At 37.4% G+C, this 13,878-nt stretch overlaps 1 long non-coding RNA gene across 1 annotated transcript in view; it reads left to right on the top strand.

The window, feature by feature from the left end:
- The first annotated feature begins 11,914 nt into the window (after nt 1-11,914).
- Nucleotides 11,915-13,878, top strand: part of LOC126753207 (uncharacterized) — a 123,162-nt gene continuing 121,198 nt past the window's right edge. The window contains exon 1 of the long non-coding RNA XR_007666100.1: nt 11,915-11,953. This is a non-coding gene — a long non-coding RNA (uncharacterized LOC126753207). The remainder of the gene's footprint in view (nt 11,954-13,878) is intronic.

Below are 13,878 nucleotides of genomic sequence, written 5' to 3'. Positions count from 1 at the left end.
ATTTCAGGCATCAAATAGTCAATTATCATGGCGCGATAACGGTCGCCATTGACGGTTACGTTTTCACTGGCATCATTTTTGAAGAAATATGGACCGATGATTTTACCGGCCACAAACTACACCAAACCGTTATTTTTTCTTGATTCTTGATTAAATGACAGCTCTTGAATCTCTTCAAGTAGCTCTTCGTCTAAATACGGCGATTTTGCTTGTTTATATATCCATTGAGCCAAAAACGGGCCTCGTCGCTGAACAAAATTTGGCACGAAAGCGTCGGATCCTCTCCTCCTTCGAACTTTTCTCACGAGAACGTCCATGCCTCTGCACCACATAGCAGAAAGGGAATGACGAGGGACTTGTAGAGGTTGGGCTTTCATCTTTCCCTTACCACCAGACCAATTTGCTTCGCTCCTTATACAGTCTGAAGAAAGCAGAACTATCGGCGCGGTTGTTGAGGCCAATGATATCAATGTTATCGGCGTACGTCAGCAGCTGTTCATTCTTATAAAAGATTCTACCTTCTCTATTAAGATATCAAAAGAGGAGGTCTCTGATCCGAGGCTGTTTTCTTCTTTTCTTTGGGAATGTTTTTTACGAGGCGGAGCCCAAACCCAGCGCAAAACCCTAGGGAGGGTCAATCCGCTTCTCACTTTAGCTCGCCGTCAAATAGATGTTTTTTTGGCTACGTAGAGGATACTTGATCTAAGACCGGAAGTCATGAGCTGCTTGAGCCATATGTAAAAGAATCGATCCCAAGCGCTCAGAGAACTTTGCTCTCTTATGTGAACTTCTACACATGGCTCCATGCTTCTTTATATGGAGCCCCCATATCTAAAGAAAAAATTCAACTAAATAATTGTAAAATCCCAATAAGTTACGAAACTCACCGAGTTCATTCAATGAAAAAAGCTTTTGTTTAGTTTCGTTCGTTTTTCGCTGTCTGGGTTAGCCCAGTGAACTTGTGTATCTGCAATCGTGCCTGTACGTCTTCGGCGTCACACATTTGCTTTGGGCATTAGCATCTCTAGCTATGTTTGTATGTATTCGCATTTAAACAATGACAACCCACGCAACTCTTTTCAAGTCGCAGCTGGCTGACGGGCTGGTTCTCCGACTGCTGGCTGGCTGGTGGCAAGGTTGGCCAGCAGCAGTCTTGTCTGCCGCCATTAAAAAAAATGTAGACAAAGCAAAAGAAACTGCAGAAAAGCAAACAAAAATTTCACATTCGCAACAACACGAACATTTTACTTCACTGTTTCACTCCTTCTCCCACCCGTGCTACCTCCTTACACTCTCCATCTCTCTCCCGTGTGTAGTATATGTTATTCATTCTGATTATGAAATTCTAATGCTAAATGATACGCTGCCGCGCTGATATGAGCGACGATTTATCAAAGCTTTTTAAATCCTGTTTATAAATTTCATGCCCATCACCGAGATGACGGGAGATGAGACGAGTTGAGACGCGCGAAATCTCATACAGTTAGATGATTAAGAAAGAACAACAACGAAGACCAGCGTCATAATTTCGTTGGTATTTCCATTGAGCTTCACGTGGGCGTTGGCAAATCCACATTAAGCCAATTGCTTAAAATTAAAAAAAAAATAAAAATAAAATCGTAGAATAAATGAATAAATTCCAAGTTAAATAAAAAGCTATATTATTTAGCATAAGATGTTTGTTTATTTGACAAGCATCAAATAATTTGTTGTGCTTCGTTGGCTTCGGCGATTTAGTTTTAGCACGGCTTGGGCCATAAATATTCTCGCTTTAGAGTCGTGAGATTACTTGGACGTGTGTAGCTTTGGCGAGTGCGTAAATATGTATGCACATGCCAGCAGATCCGTCCGTCCATACACATGCAACCAGTCACGGGGAAACTAATAAAAGTCACGATTTTCGGATGATTAGTTGGTTGAAACAAGAAGAAGAGCGTGGAATTTGGCACATTCATGGGCGAGGTGGATTTTAAGCAGTTAGTAAGCAAGAATTAATTTATAAAATTTTTCAAAAAGTTGATTTTATGAAATTAGATATAGTGATTTTACCGCATTAAAGATTGAAATTATGTTAATCAAATTTTAATTAATTTTAAATTAATTAGATGATTGCAATCCAGTTACGAATTAGTTGAGAGTTACAACATATTGATTTAATTCACTTAGTGAAGGCTTCATTCGTTTTGGGACTAGACGAACTTAATTGAAGTTAAGAGAACAGCAGATTTCTGGGATTGAGCAGGAGTCGTTCTGAAAATTTAAACATTAGTTTATTTGAAACCAAATATAGCTCAGTCAGGCGGGGTTCACACAGGCAGACTTTTGTCCGGCAAGCACGACCAACACTGTCCATTCGTCTTTAGTCGGCGACCCTATGAAGTGTGTACATATAATGCTCACGAGCTTGAGTCTGCAGCTGTCTGTTCGCCTGCACCTCTGTATATATGCGAACTATGTAGTCTCTCACTTTTTGAAATATCGTTCTGTAATTTGGTAAACGTCCTTTTTATCTGAAGAAGCTGCTCACCACCGTTACCGGACCAATATAGCATATGGCTATCAATCAAATTCAATGTCATCCCGAAATTTAGAGTAGTTTATAGCTTGCCCGAAGGTGAGCTAAGAAGTACCCCTTTATTGGAAAGAATATAGCTGAAGGCATTTATCTCAGATTTTGAGATATCGGTCTGAAAAGTGGCACACGTCTTTTTCATCTCCAGAAACTGTTCATTTTTCGAAACCACCGATATCGGACTACTATAACATTTGGCTATCATACAAACTGGTCAATCAAATTCAATGCCATCCCGAAATTTGGCATAGATTATTCTTTCCCCTTAGGCGGGCTAAGAGCGGGGGCTGCACCTCACTCGTTAACCGTAAATATAGAAAAACAACTAGAATAATATGCTTTGGGCGTCTTTCTTGACTTGAGTGGAACATTCAATTAATGCGGAGAGAAATCAAGCCAAAGTTCACAGGTTAGCGCAAACAGGAACTCCTCAGGGAGGTTTATTGTCACCTTTCCTATGGTTACTTCTAGTTAATGAGCTTTTGGAAAAATTTTAAAGGAATGCACCCAAACTGCTAGCCCACGCAGACGACATAGCTATACTAGAGATGGAAAAGTACCTTGACAAAATTAGTAACTTGAGGGACAATATCGACCAGCTTAGGTAAATGCTGATAAAACGGATATAGTTCTCTTTCCTAGGAGGTACAAAAGCCTTCCAAGGAAATCTTCGAGGCTCAACGGGATTGAATTAACAATTAAGGAGCATACCAAGTACCTAGAAGTGACTTTGGATAGCAAACTGATATTGAAACTCAATATGTAGGAACGAGTGAAAGAGATAACTGGTGCCCTCTTTGAAGGGAAGAAGTTACTGGGATCTACTTGAAGTCCAACACCTAGCCTCATTGCAATTTGGCTTTATGATGCTTTGGTTTCGTGAACCGTTGTCTGCACAATCTCATACAGAAAACCTGTGGAGCGGATACAGCGACTTGCGGGAGCGTCAAGAACCACTCCAACCAAGTGAGTTCTACACGAGAACCTTCGGGTACATTCAATAAGCAAGGTTTGGTGGATAAAATAGACTACATACACTCACACTCTATTTAGATGAGAAGGTTTCAAGTGTCACTAAAAGGAGGTGCGGGTGTCATCTGTCTGGCTACCGAAGCAGAACAGAAAATACGGAAGTTACTTAAAACAATGTACAGTGAAATTTCGAAAGAGCTTAAAGGCAGATCTGGGCGAGATGAATTCCGTAAAGACATGCTGGATCCCCAAGATCATCTGCAAAAGCTTCAAGGAAAACAGGCATTATTTATACTGACACGATCTCGAAAGAATCGCATGACGCTTTTTAGTCTAAGTCAAGACATCACTTGCGATCCGGAAGGGCATAAGTAACGGTGATACAAGCGGGAAGTACAAGGAAATGGGCGGGAGAGACGCTGCAACACCTTTTATGCTTCTGTCCAGCATTATCTAGAGCTCAGCTTAGATATCTAGGAGCTTAGCAGTTCAACGGACCAGATGAAGTCTCAAAATTAAATATCAAATCGCTCTTAAGGTTCGCAAAAAGTGTTGACGTCCTGTCTTCAGCTCAAAATAAACTACGCCTCCATCTGACCTTACTAATGATCAGTAGGAATATGTATGGCGTGACAGTCGGCCCGTATAACCAAATCTAACTTATTTGCAAACGCCAACGCTACAATATTGGAACAAATTGTTCATTTTTTTTATAGACTCAACCATCGAAATACAAAAGTAGGGTTTCGAGTGGATTGTTCGATCATGACTAGAAACAAACAGGTGAAAAAGCGATAAAAAAAAGCATTTTTGTGAATCTCATAGTTCCAGGTTTCACTGTTGCATGTCGTAGAAAAGTACTTATAATTTGATCTAAAAGAGGCTGTCTTCGGAAAATGAATTAAAGTATTTGTTCAGTTCGGACCACTATAGCATATACATATGTATCTACCGTACAAACTAACCACTCAATCAAGGAAAAAATCTCCTCATATTCTTTTATGCTCCTCATTTATATTTCTTTTTCCAAACAAACCCTTTCTGGAACCTCTGTTTCACATGCCACCGGCAACCTAATTGTAAATACTAAATACATTATATACGCGCCCTGCTACCTGTTCTATTCCTGCATTTACTGTTCACCACAAGATTTGTGTTTGTTGTGCTAACAGTCTAAATACTAATTGCTTTTGTATCGTCGCTCTAACTAATTGCTTAAAATATTTGTCCGCTAATTGCGAAAATTCAAGTAAGATTTGAAGCGAAATCAGCGCATAGGCTTCGGGAAACTAACGGAGGGAGCGCTCGTTTGAGAAGTGTGGCGGGTTTTTTCACCATTTCACCACCATTCAACAGTGCAACTCAAGGTGTGTGAATATTTATTTGACTGGAAGGTAGAAACAGCTGTGAAAATGTGTGAAGATATATGCATACCTGTTCACTAACATACATACATATGTATACAAATATACCTTAATACATAGCTGTGCACCACCACAACACTCTCCCGAATTCCCCGCACAAGTGTTAAACCTCTATATATTGCTAGTATATTCCTTCCTACCTCTTCATTTACGTTTTGATTTCTTTCTTCACATGTTTGCTTAGTCGTGTATTTTCCAAAATTTCTCGCTTTGTTTATATATTTGCCCATCTGTGTTTACTCACAAATTTTCCGCATTTAATAAGCACATTTCAGTCCGGTGTGAACACCCATAATTTCCGAACATCAAAAGCCATTTGCACCAAATGTGTATTTCGTTTTCGACCTTTCCACATTTATTTTCAAATAATAATGTTTCTTTATTTAATTGCACCTTATTGCAGGCACGTATACTTGTACATATGTATATATTTGTATATTATATACTTACTCGCTTGTAGCCTTACATAATTACACTTATATTGCGTTTTAATTACAGCATCCTTTACGCATGAAATGCTCCCTCTGAACACCCTTGATTTAGCCATTTGATTGATGTACTTCGAAATGAACACAACAGTTAATTATGGGGAGGGGCATATGCTGTTAATCCATATCTTATAGGTTTTTTTGGGGATTTTTTTACATTCATAAATTTTTTATTGACTCAACCAAATAAGTACCAGAGTAGTTTTTCGAGTGGTGTGTTCGAAATTGTTCGAAAAACAGGTGAAAAAGCGCTAAAAAAAAGCTATTCTTTGAGTTTCGTTGTTTCAGATTTCAAAACTCTTGCATATCGTGGGAAAGTAACTATATTTTGATCTAAAAAAAGCTGCCTTCGAAGAAAGTATTTGTGATTTTTTTAGTCAGTTCGAAAACTTTAAACTATTCGAAGACGACGTATTTTTATGATTCTAGGTTTGCAGTTGCGCTAGAAGTTAGTCATAAAATACTCCGGCGAGAGACTCCACCTCTTGCCAATGGCTCCTCTAGAGCATTATAGAGCAATCGATGCCTTTTTTGCTCTCTCTTCAATATTCGGCGCCCATGAAAGCTTCCTATCCAGCATGAGCCCTAGATATTTCACTGTATCCACCGGTTGCAGGCAGATGTATCGCATTTGCGGAAGTTTTTTAGGCAGGTTGTTAACGTCCAGGATCCATAGAAAGGGAGAGAGAACTCCACCTGTGGTGTGCCCCTACTCGCATTTCGTCGCGCGCGCCCGTTGCCCAGTTTCGTTTCAAATACTCTGTCTGTCAATTCAACCCCAAGATCATGTTGCAAGCTCCCTCAATATCAAGAAAGGTCCCAACAGAGAAATCCTTAACGCTAATGGCTTCCTCAAGCCATGACACGATAGTATGCGGGGCAGTATCCACTAACTTGCCTTTACAATAAGCATGTTGCGCTCCTGATCGATAGTCCCTCGGAATGCGCCTCCTTATGTACCAGTCCATCAGTCTCTCCAGAGTTTTTAGTAATAAGGGAAAGAGACTAATGGGCCTATGGTTCTTGGATGGGACGTGGGAGCCCCAGGAAGCCTCGGCTATTTATAAAGTAAGGTAATTAGATACATTTTTTGATACACACAGGTCATCTCTTGTAACCTCGAATTTTAATTTTTTTTTTTGAATTTTTTTGTTGTTTTACTAAATATTTATTAAGCCTTTAGCTGTAATTTCGAATTTTTTTATGTAAAAATATTTTATTATTTGAGAGATTTATCACTCCAAGCAAAAAGGTAGGCAAACGGCGTCCAATATTCCAAATTGTATGTTGGTTTCTATATAGTTGGGTATCACCGGAACTAAGATCTTTTAGAAATCTTGAAAATGAAATTTTTGAACGCTTTTTAAAGGGTTACGTTGCGAGAAAAACACGTTTAAAGACGGCGCACTTAACCTAGCTAACATCGAATGCACAGGCTGTCAAGGCTGTACCTCCGAAACTATTACTCGGATCAACTTCAAAATGTAGGATAATATTCTAGAGATGTTGTAGAATTTAATAAGACAATAAAAACTTCGCTTTTTTTGAAATCCATAAACCCATGTAACTCCTTAACACTAAAACCCAAAGTTTCTATTTCCTTATGAAAAACCGGTTCAACATTTTTAAAAACCCCAGTTTGATGCATCCACTCTTAAATTTTAGAACAATCGATTCAACCGTTGGTGAAAACGCCAGTTTAAGAAATGTAGTTTCGAGAAAAAGTCGTTTCAAAATTTCGGTGTGGAAGCCACCCGCTCTAAAGGCCTTACTTTCTCACTCCTGTAACTTTCCACCTACAGTCAATTTTTTTACTATTACCAGCACATTCTATGAATGCTCTAGATTTTTGCATACAAAAACGATTTTTTGAAACCATCGGACGGGATGACCACCTTAATGTGAGAATGTGTTGGTCTCATAATTTTTAACAATTTGATGTTAGGCCTTCTGAGTTCATAATTGCTCAGTTATTAACCGTAAGCTTAAGAAACCCTTAAACGATCAATAATCCTCTACAAACTCGATCTTTAAAATTCGTCTTAGCTATATATGTATGTATATAAATCGTTAATTGGAGAGGCATAACCGATTTTGATAACAAATGTTTTTAGAATTTTGTTAATTATAAAATTATATTTCGACTTTCTTTAATTTATTCTTAAATCTAGATTTAATATTTTATCTTTCAAAAAATTCCTTTATATACATTTTTATTGATTAAATTTCAATCAGTACACTATATTGTAATTGATATGTGTTTTTTGCTAAAGAAAGTGACGCCATACATATTATACTATAAGTATATTTTAAAGAATACATACCTATATCATGTGTATCCCTCCCTATTCTCGGCCAGCTTTCTTCGAAACCTAAGTAAATAAATTCAAATACTCGCCGGTACACCTACAACAACCAAATAAATTCACAAAAAATAAAAAAGCACGAAATCAATTACTCCATATGGAAAAAAGGTGTTTCATCAAGTGTGTAATGCTTCCGGCCGATTTGAAATTCAAAACCAATTAACAACTAAAAATCTGTGCCGCAGCAAACTACCGAAAAAACACAACTGTTGATTGGCACTACAAGCAAGTGCTGTAGAAAAACGACAAAGAGGTGCAAAATTAATGCAACAAAAGAAAGAAAAGCCTCTGATCCCCTCTGGTGGAATCTTACATAGCAGAAGCCAAATCAATAACTGCAAGCATCAGCAAGTCTTCCATTTTTTCCATACTAAATTTTATGTATACTCGTATATATTTTTTTTTGCGAGTGCCTTAAAACGAAAAAGGCGTAGAGATAATACAACTAAAGTAAGCTTTGCGAATGTTCGAGGCTTGTCAAAAGAAATTTTGCGCACCCGAACCCTTTTTTGTGCGAAAGCTGTGCAAACAAAAAACATTTCGGCTGATCTTGCAGCGATAAAATATCGAATTACGCCAATAATAATGAAGCAGCGCTCCAGCGACTCAGGGGAGTTGAAAAAAAAAACTAAAGAAACCCCAAAAAGAATAACAACGAAATTTTGGAATGTGTTATGCATTGTGCGCTGCAAATTAGCAACGAAAAATATAAGAATTAAAATGAAATAAATAAACAGAGCGATAGCTACTTGAGAAAATTGAAAGAAACAGTATTTGGAAGTGAAAGAAATTGAAAGGCGGCTGCTTTTATTTTGTGGAGACTGCTAAAGTTATAAAATAATATAATTTTGTTATAAATATGAAAATCTAAAAAAATATAAGTAAAATTTTTCTTGAATTAAAAATCAGTATTAGAAATTTTTCAAAAATTATTAATCTATATATTCTATATATAAATTCACCAAACGGTTTCTTTTACCAATTGAAACTAATCGAGATAAATTTTGGTTATAAAGTGTGATCCAATTCGAGGTTCCCTACTTTTTTTTAACGAAAAAACACAGAAACTTCAAATTGGATGGGGAGTGTTTATTGTCATTCGAAAGAACATTCTTTGGCATTTATTATTTGAAGATAATCTCTTTCAAATGTTGGTCGCGGTTACGTCTCCGATGGTCCATTCGTTGAGTCCAATTTTCGACGACTCGTTCAAGCCTTTCGACTGGTGAAGCGATAGTTTACTCCAAGGCCTAAAGCGGAAACGTCCGCAAAGACTTTAGACTTTACATATCCGAACAAGAAATGTCTAACGGTGTGATATCACATGATCTTGACGGCCAATCGACCAGCCCAAAACGTGAAATTATCTGCTCACCGAAGTGTTCTCTCAATAAATCCATTGATTGATGTGTCTGTTGCCGCCGAGATCACGAGCTTCAATTTTATGCATCAAATAGTCGGTTGTCAAGGCGCGATAACGGTCACTATTGACGGTTACGTTCTCCCCGGCATCATTTTTGAAGAAATATGGACAGGATTCCACCGACCACAAACCATACCAAACCGTTATTTTTTCTGTATGAAATGGCAGCACTTGAATTTTTTCAGGTTTCTCTTAGTTCCAAGTATGGAAGTTTTGCTTATTCACATTCCCATTAAGCCAGAAATGGGTCTCATCGCTGAACAGAATTTGGCTCCAAAACGTCGGATCTCCTTGGAACTTTTCAAGAGTCCATAGAAGGAAGCGATGTCCCTCGGAAAAGTCCAGCGGCTTCAGTTTTTGCATAAGCTGTATTTTGTACGCTTTCGATTTAAGATCTCGACGTAAAATGAGCCAAGCCTTTCCATTCGTCAGTCCGAGTTGCTGTTAACGGTGCAGAAACGACTCTCCACTGCCTTCGTGTATACTCTCACCTTCGACTGCTATATTTCCTCACGCGTTAAAAAAGTACCTCTTCTTGGAACATATGTATATTCGTCAGTCCGAGTTGCTGTTAACGGTGCAGAAACGACTCTCCACTGTCTTCGTGCGTACTCTCAGCTTCGATTGCTGTATTTCCTCACGCGTTAAAAAAAGTACCTCTTCTTGGAACATATTATGTATCAAACTGATCTAGATGAAGAGACGAGTTAAATTCAAAATATCTGTCTTTCCATCCAACTATTACAGTTTATTGGTGCTCTAAGCGAATTTGTCCGAAAGCAGACCATTATCACGCCCATAGACTGTCAATATTCTATTTCAAGTTATAGGGACCAGTGTTGCTTTCAAACTTTTGATTAGCAATTGGGATCAAACTCTCTAAGACAAATATTGTAGAGTGGGCGTGGCACATCGAACTTTTAAAAGTCGTACATTAAGAACTGATAACATTACGTTCTTTTGCCACAGTTTGAGTCGAAATTGAGCCACGCCGACTTTCTAATTTTTCATCGAAGTTTCCTACTTTAACTTAACTTTGCTAGAAACTCTTCCTTTGGACACAACTATTTTAAGTGATCTTTTCTGCATTCTACAGCCCACTTCATTTTTTTGTCTTCCTTTTCTAAGCAAGTGGCTCTTTGTCCAACTAACCGCCGCCTGCCATTATCCTTGAACTTGAGCACAACTGGCCGCAAGCTTTTTAGGCCACTAATAATTTAACATATCCTCATTCATCAAGACAATCTACAAACATACTTACATAGAAAAAAACTGCCATACATAAATAATAGCGACCGCAAACTGGCCACCTCCGCTTCACATTTGACAGCCGATTGTCTGCACTCACGCCACGCTGCTATCACTTCAGCGCCGCCGACTGCTGCTCAGGTGCCGCGCGAAAAAAGCGAAAGTCATCGTTGTTGGTTTTGCTTTTTAAAAGTGTACCATATGTATGTGTGTGTGCGTGCATGTCTGTCTGCCATTTGAGCGAGCGGTCGTTCTCCAAATGCTGCTTAAGGATCGCGTGCGCCGCCGCACATCTGCTAACCCAAATAACTTCAAATGCATACAGATGGACCTTGATCAAGATAGCAGCACCTCTTTAGGCATATTCAATGCTCGTATGCTCTTCGTTGCCCTTCAGCAGCATTTGAAAGGTCGCTAAGCATCGCGCGGCCACTTTTAACGTCTCCTTCCACGACTATTGTCTGCTCATATTCGTCTTTGGCCACTTGCGCGCCGCTCTTTCTTTGTCTTATTTATTCTTATTTTTATTATTATTCTCAGTTTTTTTTTGCCTTCGCCGCATTGCGTGCTGTTCTTTAGCCATTTTGGCATTCTACAAAAATAATCATGAGTTGGCAATATTTTTCAAGTATTTCCTAGAAATTCTCTCTTTCAGCATCTCCTTCATTGTAGTATTCTCACACATACATATGCCGTCTTATCCTCCTGGAAGTTTGCGCCGGCGGAGTTCATGGTTTCTCTCTAATGAGTTGCATTATGTTAATTTTCTCCGGCTCCTACCTTATTTGTTGACACAATATTTGTTTCATCGTGCTATTGTCAATGTTATTTTAGGATACTCTGCTTTAATCATGATTCTTCTCAATTTTGTAGAAGCGTCATGGCATTAATTGTGTTAAATATAAATATCAAATATGGTAAATGTGTGTGGTCAGATGATTTGCTGTTTTGAAAGTTTCTACTTCAAAATAATGTCGCTGTTCTATTGATTTTAAATGAAGAGCTCTTTGATGTTGTCTATATGTGTCTTATTCTGTTGTGTCCGATTTGTTACTCTCAGCCAGACGTTTCGGTATTGAACTTTTCTTGAGTAAAAATTTGTTCTCAAAACATGAAAACTATGCTAAGTTAGGTTAGTTTAATCTGGTAGGCCAATAAGCCACGCATAGATCGCTTTTGGCCTTTTACGATACCAGATGAAGTTCAATTGCTAGGTCCAAGAGGAGTAGTCATCCTTTAGGAAAACTAACTTTTCATTATTTAAGTCTCTATTACGGCAAATTTTTTTTTCGATGGACGTCATAATCAAGTGGCAATTTCAGTTGTTCTATCTTCAGATTTAAGATCTGTAAATTTCATATAAAGATGTGTATTGTATTACCAGTAATATTTCGCAGTTATTCTAACCTATATCTCTTCCATTTTCAGATTATAAACGCGACTGTGATATATACTGTATGGTAAGTGATTTTTTCAAGTAATTTTATAAACCGTTATGTAAAATTTTTTACTGTTATGTAACTGTTTTTTACTGTTAACGCCGTTCATTGTCAAACTTAGTCCAAATGGTATACCTTTTTTACATGTTTAAAAACTTCTCTATAACCCGAAAGATATCCTTGGAAGCTCAGACATTTTCCATGTTTTCCATTTGAAAATCTTTATCGTTTGCTTTTTCAATATCCTAAAGCACATCCTTGCATTTGGTCGAACAAGCAATGCTTATAATCTTTTTTTATATTCATAATCTTTCTTGGAACTACTTTTTATCAAAATCATCCCTGTTTCAAAAACTAACCTTCATCCAAATTTTGTACAGCTGAGCAGCTATTCAAAACGCATTCATAAATTAGCTTATTTTATTGAAAAATAACGAACTTTTCGTTCTGATCTCTTTTCGAAGATATTTATGGTAGATAAACCTGGGCTTACCTGTTCATAATTGGGTCTATCACACACAAAATCAAGTATGTTTCTCGTCATTAATGTCATACTTCTCATTTTGATACCGATTCTAACAGCAAACTTCAATTAAAGTGAAGAAAATGGACTGGAACTGACCTTTTCTATAGCAAATAAATGTTGACTATTTCCCACAATATCTCTTCTTGATTGACTTGCGAAACTGATACCTGGTTTGGGTTGTTATTTTAAGCTTTTTCTAAAGTTTTTTGTTTGAAGAAACAGCTATACATAAAAGCTCACATCTTTTAAGAATGTTAATTTGACCTTAAGGTATACATACATATATGACTGTTAAGAAGAGTGAGCTTAAAAGCTCAAAAGTTCATATAACGTGAAAAATGGGATATGCACTATGCCAGTTTTTGAGACTTTGTCATATCAGATTCAAACTTGGTTTTAATAAAAAAAAAGCTCGTTGAGCTTTTTAATTTTGAAAATAAGCTTTCACTATTTTACAATTTTTTGCCGAATACTTTTGTAACTAAGAATAACAGTATTCGGTAAAAAATTTTAAAACATTGAAAGCTTTTTCAAAATTAAAAAGCTAAACAAGTCCTGTTATACGATTTTTCACAGAACTTGACTCAAGCACCACCTGTCGAATAAAAATAAAATAATAAATATAAAATACTTCTGTATGAATTTTTTAGTTTATTTGAAACTTGAAAGCTTAATCTAACCGAAGCTCGCCGATGTTCATATTTTTCGATTCACTCAATAGTTATTATCTATATGAAAATATAGCATATGTATGTATCTTCAATTATTGTAAAGAGCTTTTTCCATCGCCGAAAAAAAATCCGAAAATATTTTTCAATTTTCTAACATTTGGTCAATCAATATCAAATTTCCATCAAAATCCGTTGAGATTAGTGAGGGGAGTGCCATCGTCAAGGCTAATTATGAGTGAAGTATTAAGTGAACGAGCCTAACATAACTTTCAACACACTGAAAGTGCTTCGAACAATGATTGTTGAGATCAATCAGCATTTGAAGCAATCAATTTGTCAACTAACTAATTAGTTCCACGCTTTTATGTGGACTCATGTACGAGTACTTAAGTGTTCATACATATGTATGTCCTCGAGTATGGACTCATGTACGAGTTAAGTACTAAGTGTTCATAGATATGTGCCCTCAAATGCATGCATTAAAGGCATATGTGTGAATATACTCTGCTAAATTGGTGCAAGAAATTTCGCTATTGAAATGCAATTTATTTTCGTGAAAGTGTTGGCGAAATTGCATAAAAGAGGGTGCGGCAGAGGGTGAAACAGAAATATGCCACTTAAGCACAAAGCAATTGTCAACAGTGGAGAGGGGTTTTCGCATTTTCGCCCAGCACGCTTAATGTGCTCATCGGTTTTGGTATTTATGCTTCATGTGACGAATATACGATTGTAGTTGGATATGGCAGTAG

The sequence above is a fragment of the Bactrocera neohumeralis genome, chromosome 3 (genome assembly GCF_024586455.1).
Source record: "Bactrocera neohumeralis isolate Rockhampton chromosome 3, APGP_CSIRO_Bneo_wtdbg2-racon-allhic-juicebox.fasta_v2, whole genome shotgun sequence".
Lineage (NCBI taxonomy): Eukaryota > Metazoa > Arthropoda > Insecta > Diptera > Tephritidae > Bactrocera > Bactrocera neohumeralis.
The sequence above is the reverse complement of the archived record's forward strand: the minus strand, read 5'-3'. Positions and strand labels throughout refer to the sequence as shown.